The sequence below is a fragment of the Varroa destructor genome, unplaced genomic scaffold, assembly GCF_002443255.2.
Source record: "Varroa destructor unplaced genomic scaffold, Vdes_3.0 BEIS01000002.1, whole genome shotgun sequence".
Taxonomy (NCBI): Eukaryota; Metazoa; Arthropoda; class Arachnida; order Mesostigmata; family Varroidae; genus Varroa; species Varroa destructor.
The window spans coordinates 262,824-278,131 of NW_019211455.1; the positions used below are offsets into that span (position 1 = coordinate 262,824).

At 42.1% G+C, this 15,308-nt stretch overlaps 1 protein-coding gene and 1 long non-coding RNA gene across 3 annotated transcripts in view; one reads left to right on the plus strand and one right to left on the minus strand.

Moving 5' to 3' along the window:
• LOC111243876 (uncharacterized) overlaps nucleotides 1-8,965 on the minus strand; it is a 203,399-nt gene extending 194,434 nt beyond the window's left edge. Inside the window, exons 1-2 of one of the 2 annotated variants that reach the window (XM_086980227.1) lie at nucleotides 3,569-3,732; nucleotides 3,189-3,366 (exon numbers count right to left, since the gene is read on the minus strand). The gene's annotated coding sequence lies outside the window, so the exon portion shown is untranslated. Of the gene's footprint in view, nucleotides 1-3,188; nucleotides 3,367-3,568; nucleotides 3,733-8,065 lie in introns of those variants that run through there. The other variant, XM_086980226.1, reaches the window with a different exon arrangement.
• On the plus strand, nucleotides 3,847-5,463 carry LOC111243880 (uncharacterized). Its single transcript, XR_002670645.2, has 3 exons — nucleotides 3,847-4,387; nucleotides 4,564-4,672; nucleotides 5,123-5,463. It is a non-coding gene; the product is annotated as an uncharacterized LOC111243880 (long non-coding RNA).
• Nucleotides 8,966-15,308: the final 6,343 nt, after the last annotated feature.

Here is a 15,308-nt window from a genome sequence, read left to right on the forward strand (position 1 = left end):
ATGATTTAACCATACGTTATTGTTATCATTTATTAACATCCTTAATAGCTTGACCGTTTTGATCTATATAGAGGATCCTATAAAAAAAAACTATCGTCTTTCTATATGTGTATGGATACATAATAGTTTTAATTTGTCGCACCTAGGTGAAAGGTTGCTTGCGTTGAAACGGTAATTTTACTAATTGCTACTCCCAACACGGTCGTCACGATTCGCTCTTTAGAATGGGTTCAACCGTTTACAATAACCGCTTTTGTAAGACTGCAATATGATAATATCCCAATATCGATTTCGGGTGCTGTAGTATTTTGCAGCAAAAATATCAGTCGCTGACCAGTTATCCTATTTTCTTCCTTCTTTACGCTAATCTAGCCTTATTCTGCTCCCTTCTCGTAAACTTAGTAAACTCACAAAGAGACCGTTGAACGCTTGGGGAAAATACAACATTGCACCAATACTCTGTTATTATGCTTTGTCAAGCTTATCGAGCCTAAAAGACGCTGGCATCAATGACTCGGACGCAAATACGGCTGTATTTGATCGCCATACCATGTCTAGCGATCCTTCCACTACATATGTATATATATATATATATATATATATATATATAAAATTGGTGGCCAGCATGCGAGGTGCACATGGATCCACACCTGTACGTTTTCCCGCACGACGGAGGACGGATCATTTGAGACCGGCAAGATGAACGGCTCTCGAGGTAAGCTGAATGAACAACCGAGTAATATACTGGTATCGACGCAGTCGTTTCACTGCGTTATTGTACGTTCGTTGTCCTGGCATTACCAGCCGTGTGCAGTCAGTCGCCGCAAAAAAAATGGAAGAGGGACAAAGCGTTTGTTATTTCGCTTGCAGTAGAAAGGAGTTTAATGTAGAGAAAACTGAATTCAATAACAGGACCACACATCGCTTGGTGTGGTGTAGAATGTCGACTTACGGGTTAGGGCGATTAGGCCTGCAATCGGCAAAAATGTAGGCTTTACTTGAAAAAGCACTTGACTCAATGAAAAGCTTATTCTGTACTGTAATAATAGTAATATTAATAGCGCTGTGACAGATTATTCCCTTTGGGATTTGTTGTTAGCCGAATTTTGCCTTGCCGTGATAGGCAATAGATAGGCCACACTAAGCAACCAATACCTGTGGAGTTAGTACTGGCTTCGACGGTTTGCAAAAGGTCCATTCTTTTTGATCGCGAACTGTGCTCGGCCTTTGGGGCATTGTTTGATAACCCTACACGTCTTTTGTGTTGCAGCAATAATATTCAGAAATCATTACTCCAGAAACCACTTGGTGGCTGTCCCCATTGTTTAGGCAAGACTCAAAGGTAACACTCCACAGGGATGACACTGTACGGAACGCAATCGGTCGCTTCGACCGACGCTACAGGAGGGCCTAGATGATTCAGGCTAGATCTGGGCAGACAGCGAAAAAATCGGCAGCATTATGAACACGAGTCTGGGTCAAGGGTCGCAGTTCTCGACTCGAACGAAGTAGCTCAGCTCAATTTGACTATGTTATACAATACACAGGAACTAGAGGAACTGTACCCTAAAAGAGATGAGGAAGGAGTGTCACTTCATACAAAGCGTACCTAATGCAGAATTGGCTCTTTGATGTTTTGCTGCACGCGTATGCATGTATGTACAGCGTTCGTATGATACAAATCTCTTGATATGCCTACGGTTAATATGATTGCTCTTGCTAATATTCGGTAATGAGTTCACAGACCATGCAATATGCTATCTGTGGCCAGTACTAGCTAGATGCCAAAAGTCAGGGTCCTTTTTTACGTGCAGAAACAGCTTCGAATTTGTTAAAAAGATCACTTGTTTATCTGGCTAGTCAGCAGAAAGCACATGCTACTTCTAGATAGCTACATGACTCAATATTTAAACCTATCTACAGAGTAGAAAAACTTTCTGTCGTCTAATTTTGTGATCCAGATCCGAAACATACCTATGTATAACCACCGTCAAGCTTAGCTTCGCTATACCTAGATAACCACATCATGTTCGCTATTGTTATCTATCTAATCGGCGAACAATGCTTGCAGAAAAATCAATACAAAATTATGGAAACCACCGAGCACATATATACATGTATACAACAAAAACCGCCAGTTTTCCAAAAAATAATTTCAAAATTTTCGAAATTAAACTTCCCTTGTATATATAGAAAGAGATTTACGGTCCGGCATTAGAATCTACAAAAAAGCCGAATAACATTTTGTTGGTCGTATTTTTTTTCTAACATTTACAGATGAACGGCTTATTAAGGGCGTTGGTACACTGGCTAGCCGGATGAATGACGACGGTCACTTTATAACAGTGTATGTACGGAGGCTTGAAGCCGCTGACCTTATAGATGGAATAACAGTTTGCTCCTGATCAGTGTATTCCCTTTCATCATACACAGACTGAAAGTGCGTATTGCCATTCCAGTTGAATAAAAATAGACTACCCTGAAGTAACTTCAGAGCATTTAGTATACGGCCGAATATCAGTTTATGCGAGTCTAAAAAAATCTCACAACTCTCCACATACAACTAATAGAGATTTCTGCTGGTTTGAGATAGCATGTATACAAGGTAACACCATAGCTTGCTTGGCAGGACAGTGCATTTCTGACCTAGAATTTATAGCATACGTTTATAGTTCCGCTCTATAAATATCAGGAGCCAACGGCTGTTTTCACAGAGTTTCGATAGTGGAGAATAGCACTACGCATGTAAATACGTTTATCTATGGGCATCGAGATCCAGTCACTCTTTGCTCGCGCATCATCCGCGCTAATTATGCAAAAGGGACGTTGTTCAACATCATTCGTGCACTCTAATCAGACCGAATCTGAGGCGAGTACTGAACTTGAACTTAATGCCGTTATTCTCCTGTCCTGCTGCAGGGATCCTGCAGCGTTAGCTTGTTACAGTTATACGTTTTGCTCCATTACAAATCTTCACACCCGTATATTTTAAATAATATCCGTATTATCTGACCTATTCCGTTAGGTACGTGCTTTATTTCATTACACTATCCTAGTAGTCTAACTAAGTTGCTTCAATTGTTCGGCGACCTTGCCTCCCTTGTTTAGATACAGTAACTCAGTCATTTCACCAAACTCTCCTGTAACTTTAAAGCAGCTTGAAAGACCCTAAATGGCGCAATGGTTACCTGTCTGTCTACTGAAGTTAGAGACACGTAAGATGGCCTCGAGATAAAAACCAGCCGCAAACACTTTTCTTTTCGTAGTCGTCTGACATAGTACGTAACTTAGCCAATAGAACTTGAAGCAATTAAGTTGTCACCGTCCTTTTCCTAATCTGTTACCCACTGCGGTTATTCCGTGTACCTGAATAAAAAGGTAAAATTTTGTTATCCTTCATAGGTATTTTAGACCGCTTTAAAAAGTAATCGATTTGAGTCAAAATCCCGCGAAAATAATGCCATTTTTGCATTTAAATGCTTCACAAATTCATTCCGTTGGAAAAAAAACTGTTTCCCAAGATGCTTCCAGTTCATTTGTATTAGGATCGATGCGACGTCCTCTATACCTTTCACCAAAACCAGTTTTCCTTGGTACAACACTTTCTTGATAGCGTTTTCACGCTTACGCACAAACAGTACTAAAAATCACTAGATTCATTTTACCATTGCCCGAAAGACCATTGTCTCACACATTTGGCAATGGTAACGACGTCTTAGGGATGACGCTTGTTCGAACCGAGCTAAGACGCTTCAGGATCGTAGAGGCGCAATAACCATTCATGGTAAACGCATAATAAAAATACTCTTTTTCGGGAAAAGAGAAAGGCATTAATTGAAAGTTTTACTTTAGAAGAAGTGGAGACAATCTGTGATTGATACTTCTATATTTTAAGACGTCTTAAGGCAACAATTCGCTTAGTAACCATGAAAATTAGCTTCATATGGTGAAAAAATTGCTTAATTTAGCAGCTGGTGGCGTTCCATGCAGGAGGATTAGGGGACTTTAGAGGAACAAAAAAATTGTGACTTTTGTTAAACCGGTCAACGAATGCTGTATGCGTGTTGTATGTTAAGTCGTGGGGCAGATTTGAAATTCCCGGCTGTACGAACCTCGTTGTGTATATGATCCGCAGAGAGTCATTCGGCAGCTATCTCAAATCAAATCCCCCGAACTTCAGAAAACAACAATGATTTTTAGGTAAACAGTTTGATTTCCGTAAGGTTATTAAGGATCTATAAAACTAGAAGACGTCAAGTGTTCGACGAAACCGACTATAGAAAATTATTTCTTTTCTAACTATCTTACGGTTGTAGGATTCCGTTTCTGGAGATGGAAGAGTTGATTTGCTTTAAATATCTCATCTACCGATATTTTTAAAGGATACGTAAGTGTAAAGAGCTTTGAAAATATCAGTAATTTTTGGACTTATACATACGATAACTTAACAACGAGAGTGTCTATATATATATATATATATAAAGCAGTAAAATTTAAGAAGAACAATTTAATATTGGGTTGCTGAAAAGATACTGATTGTTTTTCATCTATATTACTCTAAAGTACGTATGCGTCGTATGTGACGTAATGTGGGTTGCGTCGGGTCGGGTCGGGTCGGGTCGGGCCGGGCCGGCGTTTGTGTCACTCGAAGGCTAAAATCCGGCAGTAGCAGGTGTGTTAAAATCGTTAGAGTTTCTTCATTCAGACTTAAAATAGAACGCTTTGAAGCTGAGTGATGTTTTTTTTTTACAAAATCGATTTATTTAACCAATTTTGACCACGATAAAAGTACAAATCCTGCCCAAGGCCATAAAAAAACTCGTGCTTTTTATAGTCAAGATGTGTTATCGCGACAAGCGGTATAAAAATCGTTCTATCGCGTTAGTTTTAGAAATTTCGATGCGAGAGATGCTCACCGTAGTGGTCGACCAATTACTAGCAAAAATTAAAGTAAAATTACTATGAAAGGTGAGCACGGTATCATCAAGGGATTGAACCACCATCAAACAAACATTGACGAAAGTTAACTTAATTAAAAAAAACTCTAAATGTTTGAGTATCACATGAATCGATGCAAAAGATTTACGACACATTACAGAATCGAGCCATCTAACGATTTCAGGTGATAAAAGTGGGTCACATACGATAATAACGTGCAAACTAAAGAAAGTGTTCCAGATTTGGCAAAGCTCAGGCTGATGCCAAAGGAAGTGATGCTACGTGAAAAGCATTGTAAGCTGCTGCTGCTGCCACTTGCGCAAAACGACTAATTCGGGCTTCTACAACAAACTATTGAAAAAAATCTACCGGAAATAGTAAAACGAAATGGCATTGTCTATCCCCCATAAATATGATATATTTTGGTACACTCGTAGTTGTTTTAATTTGGCTTTTATTTTGAGGGATGCGCCAAACCATCGAAGGAAGTTCTATGGTGGCACCAGAGAAATGGTTAAAGAGCATTTATCAAAATGGCACATATTTCCCTTAGTAATACTATATTCAGAATATAGAAACATTTACTTGAATTCTAATTTTTGAAAGTGGTCAATATAATGATTTCTCTGTAACGTTTCGCCGCTTCGTGGACATCCGTCGTTTGTTTAATGTGGAATCAAGTCTTGATCTATTTCTGCTGAAAACTCCCCTTTACACCTGAGACTGACGTATGGCTGTAGCGTCCATAAATAAATCCCCACTGACTACGTTCTTCGGCAACACTTTTGTAGATGAAATTGCTTGCGTCTTGATTTTTCCAAGGAATTACGATATCAGCACACGCTGAAATCAAATCAGCCGTCACTGACTTCTATTCATATGTTGTAGATGATCCGTAACTTTGAATGGCAGAGAACTTACATTAGGCTAGAAGTGGTCACTTACAACGACGACATCGACAGGGCTATATATTTAGCTTATGTCTTACGTTTATATAGAAATCGCGTGCGCAATGGCGTTATTGCATAGACGAAAATCTATTACTTAGAATATCAATGAACAGGAACGAATATATAGGCATGCCGTAACACTGAATGTTTATGTCGGCCAAAATTCAAACTGGACAAGACAAAGTTCTAATAATTAGTGAATGTATTCAAATGTCCACAGCAAATAACGCCATCAAGTTAAAGTGGATTGATCAGATGTGTCAACAATTGTTTTTGAGGCATCGAAGTTTGCGTTATCGATACTACTGTTGTCGATTAGTTTGCCATTGTTATTAGTGAAACATCAAGGAAACGTCAAGTTACGTACTTAGAATCTTCATACGGCACCATAGTGCGCCGTGGAGTACATACGATTATGGAATTAGGCTAGGCTTTTTAGGTTCGGTAGACTGCGTAGTAAAACTTATCTTAGAAGCTTCCCACGTAGTGCTCGTCTAAATCGTTGAAAATAAGTGTCGATGCATATGAAATACGCTAATAAAAATACAGGTTATTTATCTTTTATCTAGCTATATGTTCTGCTTAGGCGTTTCTTATATTACGAGAGTTTCAGCAGCTATGGAACGGTGCGAATCCTGTCAATTCATGGGTTATCTTGAAGCAAGGACGGCAGACGCTAGAGATACAGAGGTTTACTAACGGATTGTGAAAGAACTGAGGGTTCGCCCAGGAGCCCTGATGATATGTGCTGCCTCTGCCGCTGGCGTCGCTACGACTGACGTCTGGATAGTGGGCGGACGGCTTTCAGAGGTCCCACGAACAGCGCCCTCAGTGCCGACTCTGGAAACAGCTTTGTATCGCCCGAGGCCAGCGACGAAAACTCGCTCTGTCTGTCTCTTTTTGCTGCATTGCTTTAGGTTATTGTGACCTGCTTTACTGTATTTGTCCGTTGAAATAGTGCGGGTGAGTTCCTCCTTCCCTGAAAAAAAACCCGTATGTATACCTTCTTTTTTCCTTGGGCAGTGAGATTTCGCGGCTGCGGAAACCTCATGGGCGGAACTAATCTGGCATTCAGTGGAACTGAATAGAATGACGACTCTGCTCAGTACGCTGGATGTACCACAAACGTACGAGCGATCACGACGACTCAACGTACCACCTACTGTCTAGCCCGATCGAGGTTCCCAGCAGCTCCAATTTTAGCATCTTACAACCGAGGTTGTGGGGCAAATAGGGGCAGTGGCGAGAAGAAAGACCATAAGAAGGAAGAAGGAATGGTAAAAGGAAACTCCCGTTCGTTCTTTCGTCTTCGGAACGACTGTTGATTGCTGGTTCTGTCGCCCTGTCCCGATATCCTCGGCGTCGGTCTTCTAGAGAAAAAGACGTGTGTACTAAGTCGGCCGGGTTCACACGTTCCTTGAGCGATTCGATGTGATATAGTTATCCGTTGTAGAGTTGGTAGGCGGATAGGTGAAAAGGAATGGTGGAAAGTGGAGATGAGAAAGATCGAACCGGTAGACCCTCAGAATCCATAGACTGATGGATAGCAGCAACAAACGCATAGGGCTACGATGAAAACGTATATTTTTCATTTCGTTGGATGAACAATTGTCTCCAACGAGTTGTGGATTGCGGGTTTCGTGTTTTGAATTATTTGTCTCCTCGGATCGATATCGGAATTCTTTTTGATAGTGATAACAGCGCTTTGAGAAGCTATTCGCATAGAGCACGATTTCGTTCTTGTATCCCATTTTACAACGAAATTTCACAATAAAGGGGCTGTGCAGACCCGGCTGGTCTCTTTTACCATAAGGGTTTCTAAGGCTGCACGTACCACTTAGGCAAAGCTTGGATGTGTCTGCTTAAAATATCGTAAAAAAATAACGAAAAGATTTGAAGCCAGCACTCAGCAGCAGTTAGCTCGTTGAACTCGATACTGACACACGCTCGCAAAAGTGACCTACACCACATAAATTTCTATTTAAGCGGAAAAGATTCGTGTTAGGGTGCTATTATATATCTTGACGGTGCTCTGAATGACAAACATTGACCGACTATTGCGGTAGGACCAGTCGCTGCAATTTTGTTATCACGGCAGTCGACGATGCAGCCACCTCGGACAGCACGCTTGCGAGAGGATCTCACCAATGGCTCGACCATTTTACTATGGTACTTACCAGCGTCTTTTTGCGCTGATCGACTCCTCGGGCTATAACGCCACTCGTTCATGCCAGCCCCAACAACCAACGTTCATTCCGCTGCCTCGGGTTTCGTTTAGACGCAATCCTCGTCAGAAAATGCACACCAAGCACACTCGTACAAAAGTGACACTTTGGGAAGCACTTAGATACGTTCAGCAAGACAATACTGTAACTTGCAGGATAATGACTTAAACGACAATCCGCTTATTTCACTGCGGGCTTCAGAGGTGATACAACCGCACCTGATAGCCTACAAATCTAGTCTAACATGATAGGAATCTTTCGGCACCTGCTTGTAGCTGTTGGTAACACCATGAAAGTTAGGGCGAGCAATTTGGGTAACGTTTCCCATCGTATCATCGGCTTGCACCTTTAGTAGCAATAACACCACTTGTGATTTGATTCGATCCTATTATTCAGCGTAACTATTTACAATCAGAATCCGCAGCATAGAACGTTTAATAATTGTACAGTACGCCTCACTCACTAATAAATCTTTACATCTTCTGTTTCCTGTTGTTGTCCATGCGAAAACGTCCACACGATGCGATGCGTTGAGACAACGCCATTGTAAAAATGCTACATCGATGTCGAACCTTGGCGCAATCCACAAGCTCCTGCTTAATCTTCACGAGATCCCTGCGTTACTACACTCAGCTCCATAATGGGAACGAATGGAACACAGACTTCCGCCTCACTAGATCATCGTTGTTGCAGACCCCTCTCGTAATACGACAACAGTACGCAACGAAGAATACAGCACAGCCAGTGGTCACGAACGTTGATCTCTCATTTCGTTGTCCGCGACCCACTCGCAACCCAATCGGCTTCCGTCGTTCGCTAGCCTGGTGCCTGCTACCTGCTACCCCACACGTCCCGTACTTCCTTAATGGAAGCGTCGCCTGAAAGAGAAGAGAGGGTCACCCAACACAGCTTTTGAGAGGGAGGGCTGCTGTGGAGCCACTGCGAAGGGTCCAACCAAACGGCGGCCCGGTAGCAACCTAACGAAACCCCTTGCTATGCCCGGCGATCTTGTTCTGTGGGCTACATGGACACCGAGTAGTCCCCAACGCAGTCTAGCTACTCAGGCGGAGGGCCGATGGCGGGTTCTAAAGCTCCACTGCACTGCTGGCTACGGCAGCACACAACTCAGTTCATCTGCTCACTGCTGATGCTGCTTTTATTTCTATCAGTTGGTGGGCAAGTGAGGGATCTGTCAGGACCGGTGCCAATAGCGACACGTTCGACAGTCGGTTCTCCACACTGTCGTTATGCGTCCCTTTCAAGCGTCCCCCTAATAAACATTGCGTCTTGTATGTGTGCGATCTGATTAGTTCCACCGGCCTTCCCTGGGTACCTGATTACCCCAAAAGTTGTTGAGAGCTAAACATGCGGCGGCCTTCGGAAATGGAGGGAAGCCAGACTACGCCGAAGGAGACGGCAGACAAAGCAAGCAAATATCTGAACCCCGTAAACGCATAACACTTGACCCCTCCCCCCCCCCCATGCACACAACGATTACTGCTTTGCATAACCGCAAATCGTAGTTGCCGACCAATACCAAGACAGGTGGTGAAGTACCGCGGGGTACCTGGGGACAGGGTACAGTTAAACATTGACGCTAGGCGGAAGCCTTGTTGTCGACTGCTATACGACGCACGTGTCGCTTAGGAGAGTGCAGGTGAGAAAAGGATATACAAGCTTTTTACAACGAAGGGGGTGGCGTTTATCGTCAGTTCAGTACTCGCTAAAAATAATTTGGTGGTGCAGCTACCGACAACGCTGAAACGACTGACAGTTGTAATGTTGGTAGAAGATGCAGTGGTGCTGGCTGATATACAACTACATGTGTCCTGCTTCTGCTGCTTTCATATCCTCATTTTTTAACTCGTTCTGGGTCTGTTGCGAAAGTGCAGACAATTTCTAAGCCATTGCTAACGCATCAGCCGAAGTCCATGCTGCGAAGACAACTGGCGACACATAAGCTTCGGGGTTTCGCAAACGGCCCATTCCCCCCTTTTCGCCCGCATTGGTAGCGCCACAACAAACGGCCGAAGTAGCCGGAGTTTTTGTCACGTTCGCCGCTTCCATTCCAACTTACAAAAAGGAAGCAGCTACTTACTAGATGCCGAGCGCACCACCCGTTTAAGTCGGCCTCATCTACCCTCCCCTTCCGATTATTTCCTCTTCCCCGTAGCCTTATCCAATCCCCGTCCATATCGTTCTCCATACTGTCTCCACTGTCTCGTTGATGTTCACGAACTGTAAGACGACTACCTCCCAATGGACTATTTGCGGGTGGGTCGTATCGGATGGGACTCAGTCCTCCAACCGACTTGTCCGACGTCGCCCTAGAGAACACCGCTACTAAACTCTACTTTGGACTACACTTTTATGCCGGTCTTTTGTATTAGGGGTTTGAGTTACAGAAGTGACACGTGCGTACGAAACGTTTTTACGGAGACGGACATTAAGGGGTTTGGCGGCGCTTCCGACGAGCTACTGCAATTCGACGAATGGACCCTTGGACCAATGAATTTTTTCTTCCATATGGTGCCTTGACAAAACTACATCTAGTAATGTCTATGGGGGTGGTAGATGAAATAATCAAAAATACAAGAATAAAATTACATCATGCTAGTTTTTTTCGCCTTATTTGCCTCCTTACCAAAATACTTAGTCAAACAATAATTCAATGAGGTTAAGCGCAATTGCGACACTGCACCAGTAGTCATATTTTCTAGTTGACGCAATATATATTATCGCATTTCTCCAACATGGCTTAAGCTTGGCCGGGCTCATGAGAGCCGTGAATGAGTTCAATGAGCGTAAGAAATTTCCGTTGTTCGTGTTGTCGACGTTCGCGCCGTCACCGTCTATTGCTCGCGCAAGTGGGAGACGCCAGCAGCATTCTAACAACCCCTCACACAGGCAATTTTGGCATCTAAGGCCACTCCTGCATTCCGTGCGGAGTAATCTGGAGTCACACAACGCCACGCTAAAGGAGAGGACGACAACGAAAGAGGGAAGGAAAGTGAAAGAGGAGTTTGCGCACTCGAAGACGAGGTCACCGTAAAGACTGTAGCGCTCCCTAGCGGACGCCATGTAACACTCACGCCGATCGAAAGGCGCAAAGGCGAATCCAAGTGTTGAAGAAGACTTCATTAAAAACAGTGGAACACATCGTCGTTTCCGCCCTCCAGGCCCGTCCCTTCTGGGCCTGCAACCTCCTGTTCGTCTCCAACACTGTAACAATGTACCTGATGAGTCATGGCGCCGTAGTGTCCTCAGATATTGTCGTTTAGCGTTTTTTGTTGGAACTGGCTGAATAAAAGAAGAGAAGCGAGAGCAGAGGTCTGGCGGTGGCATCAATGCAGAACCCGGGTTTTAATAATAGGCGCAAGTGACAAGGGCCAGAGGTAGGACCTCAACCGGTATTTCATCCACTTCGTACGATACTATCGTGATGCAACAACAGTCGACGCTAACGCAGGTTAAACAAATAAGAGCTTGTGTTATATCGGGTTGTTATTATTTGAACGACAAAGTGTAATATATAGCAGTAAGTGGATATGGTACAGTAAGATAGATTATAACCAATGTCCCTTGTTTTTCACGGTATCTACTAAGTGTATGGCGCTGTGCATTTTGAATGACATTTTTATTTAAATCTGTTTGGAGAATTTAAAAGCAAACAGTTTTTTTTTTTTAAATTTTTTGCTATTTTCATTGCATCTATAATATAAATTTTTTTCACAAACGATTATATAAACTAGTTACAGGTACGTTGTCGGTTTCCAATAATGACATTTTGAATTCAGTGTAATTATGTTACGGATACATCACTTTTAGGTCAGTCGTTCGCCAGCGGCAGATCGGGCACTCTATTAATGAGCGCATTGTACTTATAGATTACTTATAAAACATTAAACCCTATTTATATACAAATGCGTAACAATAATCTAAGTTGATTTTTGGACAGTCTTTTTTTTTTCGGTAGACGATTTAATAAATCACCTAGGCCTGCGATCCTACATTTTCAGCAAAACCAGTTAGCACTTTGCCGGATGTACAGCTACCCGTTATACGAGGAACAAGTTTATATACCTCGGTAAGACAAAACATAAAATTACAAAGAGGCCAAAACAATATAAACCGCAATGAATGACGAATTCTAGCTTTGTCTTTTTTTATTATACTGAGGCTTGACGTCGACATGCATCGATCGCTTTTGGGACGGTTTTGCCAGGGATACCTGACATTATCAACAGGATTGCCGGACCAAGGAGTGTCGTGGACGAAATTTGCCAGTTCACAAAACATTTACATAAACATTCATTGGAACAGAGCTTGGTTAATACTCATATAATTACCAGGATATCCGTCTATTATACGTTATTATGTTATAATGAAATAGTTTTCACATTGTGTCTCATTTATGCTGTACCGTCGGGAGATTTCTATACAAAGGCCATTGCTGTTTCTCAAGCTAGCCTCGACCAGTGAGGTCACAGCGAGCGCCGCAGTTGGTCACAAATAATGGCTGTATCTGATTGTTCCATGGGTATGTATTTTAGATGGCGCCGGGAAAAAGATAAATTGATGAAACGCAACTGCATTGATGGTGGTGAATCATCGTTACACGTTTTACGACTTCTACATTCTCAAGTGTAGACAGAGAGCTTGTTCTAAATATTTATGGATTCTTTGAAATGATGACTATAAAAAGGCCATGGCTGGGTGAGCTGAACTCCTACCGACGACTGTATCAACCGCTAACAAGTTCGATTTCGTAGAACATGACAATCTGAAGTATCAGATAATTAGACAAACAATAATTAGTTGTGATAATAACAATAATAATAAATATGTTAACCGAAACCTTAGGCAACACCGTTCGAGCGTCACAGCTAAAAGACGTCATTGCACTATGTATTTATGCCGTTTCAATCATCGAATGATGATGTATCATTAATGATCTTCATTATACGAAATGTGAGTCGGTAAGAACGAAGCTCGTTTGGGATAACCTGTTTGAATCTATTCGAACGGATAAAAGCTTTCATGCATTAGTTTTGCGAAGACAAACTATTGTACCTATAAAGCGATACGGGGCTGACTTTTTAAACCCGCGCAGAGAAAACAGCCAACAGAGGCTGACTGTCGTGTGAATGTGAACTGGCTTACTAGCCATGTTTATGTAAATCAATAGGCCTTTGCTGGAAAGTCGGCTAACTATTACTAAAGCACGCAGTTGACGTACGTGATGGGTGGGTCGAGAAGTTTCAACTTAGAGCCCGTCGTTACAGCAATTTTAGCTCCCACGTTCGTCTCGACTCACTCAAATTTCAGCGGACCGTTCAAGTTCAGCTTTGGTCCTTAATGTGTCCGTTCCTTTTTTCTACGTCTTCAGCATCCGCGAGCATGACCATTATGCCGGAAGCACTTTATACATACATCATACTTTATGTATATATATATATAAAGTAAAATTTTTCGCAGTTAATGTCATTGCTGCGATCGCACCGATGCGAAGAAGTCCTGAATATCTGTGTGGCTCTAGACGTTTACAACATTACTGAAACGCCACGTTAATAACGGATCTATGCACGTTTATCGGCCATCCATTAAGACTATGTATTTGCCTATTGATTGCGTAGCTAACTCCACGACAAATAGCCTTTTGTATGAAACTTAAAGTAAGTATAGTTCGCGGCCAAGACTGCATTTAATCGTACTTAGTTTCTCGGCATCTTAGACAACTTTTAGTTTTACTGTAGAGGATTCTTGTGGCGTCCCTCAGAAATATAGCGAGACCTTATTTTTTACCACGCTTTTAAGAAACACTTTTTTGTCGTAGGTGCAATCTACATGAGCATATATGGAGTAAAATCTCTTGCAGGTTTGAATCTTTTTTTATATATTTGTCAAATATATATGTGTATACATAGATATAGTCTAAAGGATAAAATCAGGCCCGATTTCGATTATTATTGGAATATGTGTTAAACTCTTATTTTATCCGTACTGATTGATCACATGTAACATTGCTATATACTAGTTGCACATATCAACAATACAAGTTTAGAATATTTGTATTACATAGTAGAAGCTTAAACCAGATCAATTGGAAAATGCTTTAATAAAAATAGTTTAAAAGTACTTCTCATCACGAACTCAGTTTCGACGCAAACCAGTAAACAAGGTAGAGAGAGCCTAATGCGTAATTTTAGGCAAACCTAGCCAATATGGGGCAAAGTTAGAGGGATACACAGGGAGAGTTTATGTGGCTATGACGTAGAGCACGCGCATCTCACGCCTATCGTTACAATGTTCAATGAGGAACTTTTGCTCGAGGAAAATATTGGAAAAGTCGGCGAAATATGAATTTCATTAATATTGTTGGCGATAATCTCTCAGTTGCGCTCGGTCGTCGGAAGTGGGATTCAGTTTTGTCCTAATGTTGAAAATAGGTAGATCACCTTGTATACGTGTTGTTGCTTGCGTTTAACACGAGGAACATCTAAGTCGGTAGCTTCAAAATAAGCGCTGTCCAATTGACTCAGCAGCAATAGCAAAAGACACTGTGTCTCCACCTCCTGGTTCAAGCCCTATACGTAGGTACAGATCCACAGAGATGCTGACATCCGACAAACGATTACAAAAAGCTCTTTTATTAACGGTTCAGTCACTATGCCATGTAATGGTTGAGCAGTAATCTCGTTCGGAATGTCTACGAAAATTCGAATAAGTCTTCGAGCAACAAAATCTCCTGTGGTACATTTAATCTTCTTTTGATCGCTGTCTCTCATCTGCCTCTTCATTGAGTTCAGGCATCAAATGAATATTGCAGTTAGCTAACGGTAGTAAATGGTGGAGACGAAACTTCTAGGCATCACAGGTTACTTTACGTTCCTTCTTTGCCTAAGGATTTTACGCACTACCTGTTAAATGCTTTAAATACGTTTGAAAACGTACTGTCGTATCACGCTACCGTACATCGACGACGCCTCCACCATTTACGATGATCGAACACGCACTGCAGCGACATGGCGGAGTTTATGACCTAACGTTCGTAACAAGTAAGAGCACGATTATTTGTTATGAGGGAATCGTTAAACAAGGAAAATCTCCCATGTGTTTCAGCTTTCGAAGGTCATAGTTTTAGCCAGCTAGTTGTTCGTCCGCAGGGCTCCGCTTAATCGAATAGTCTGAAAAA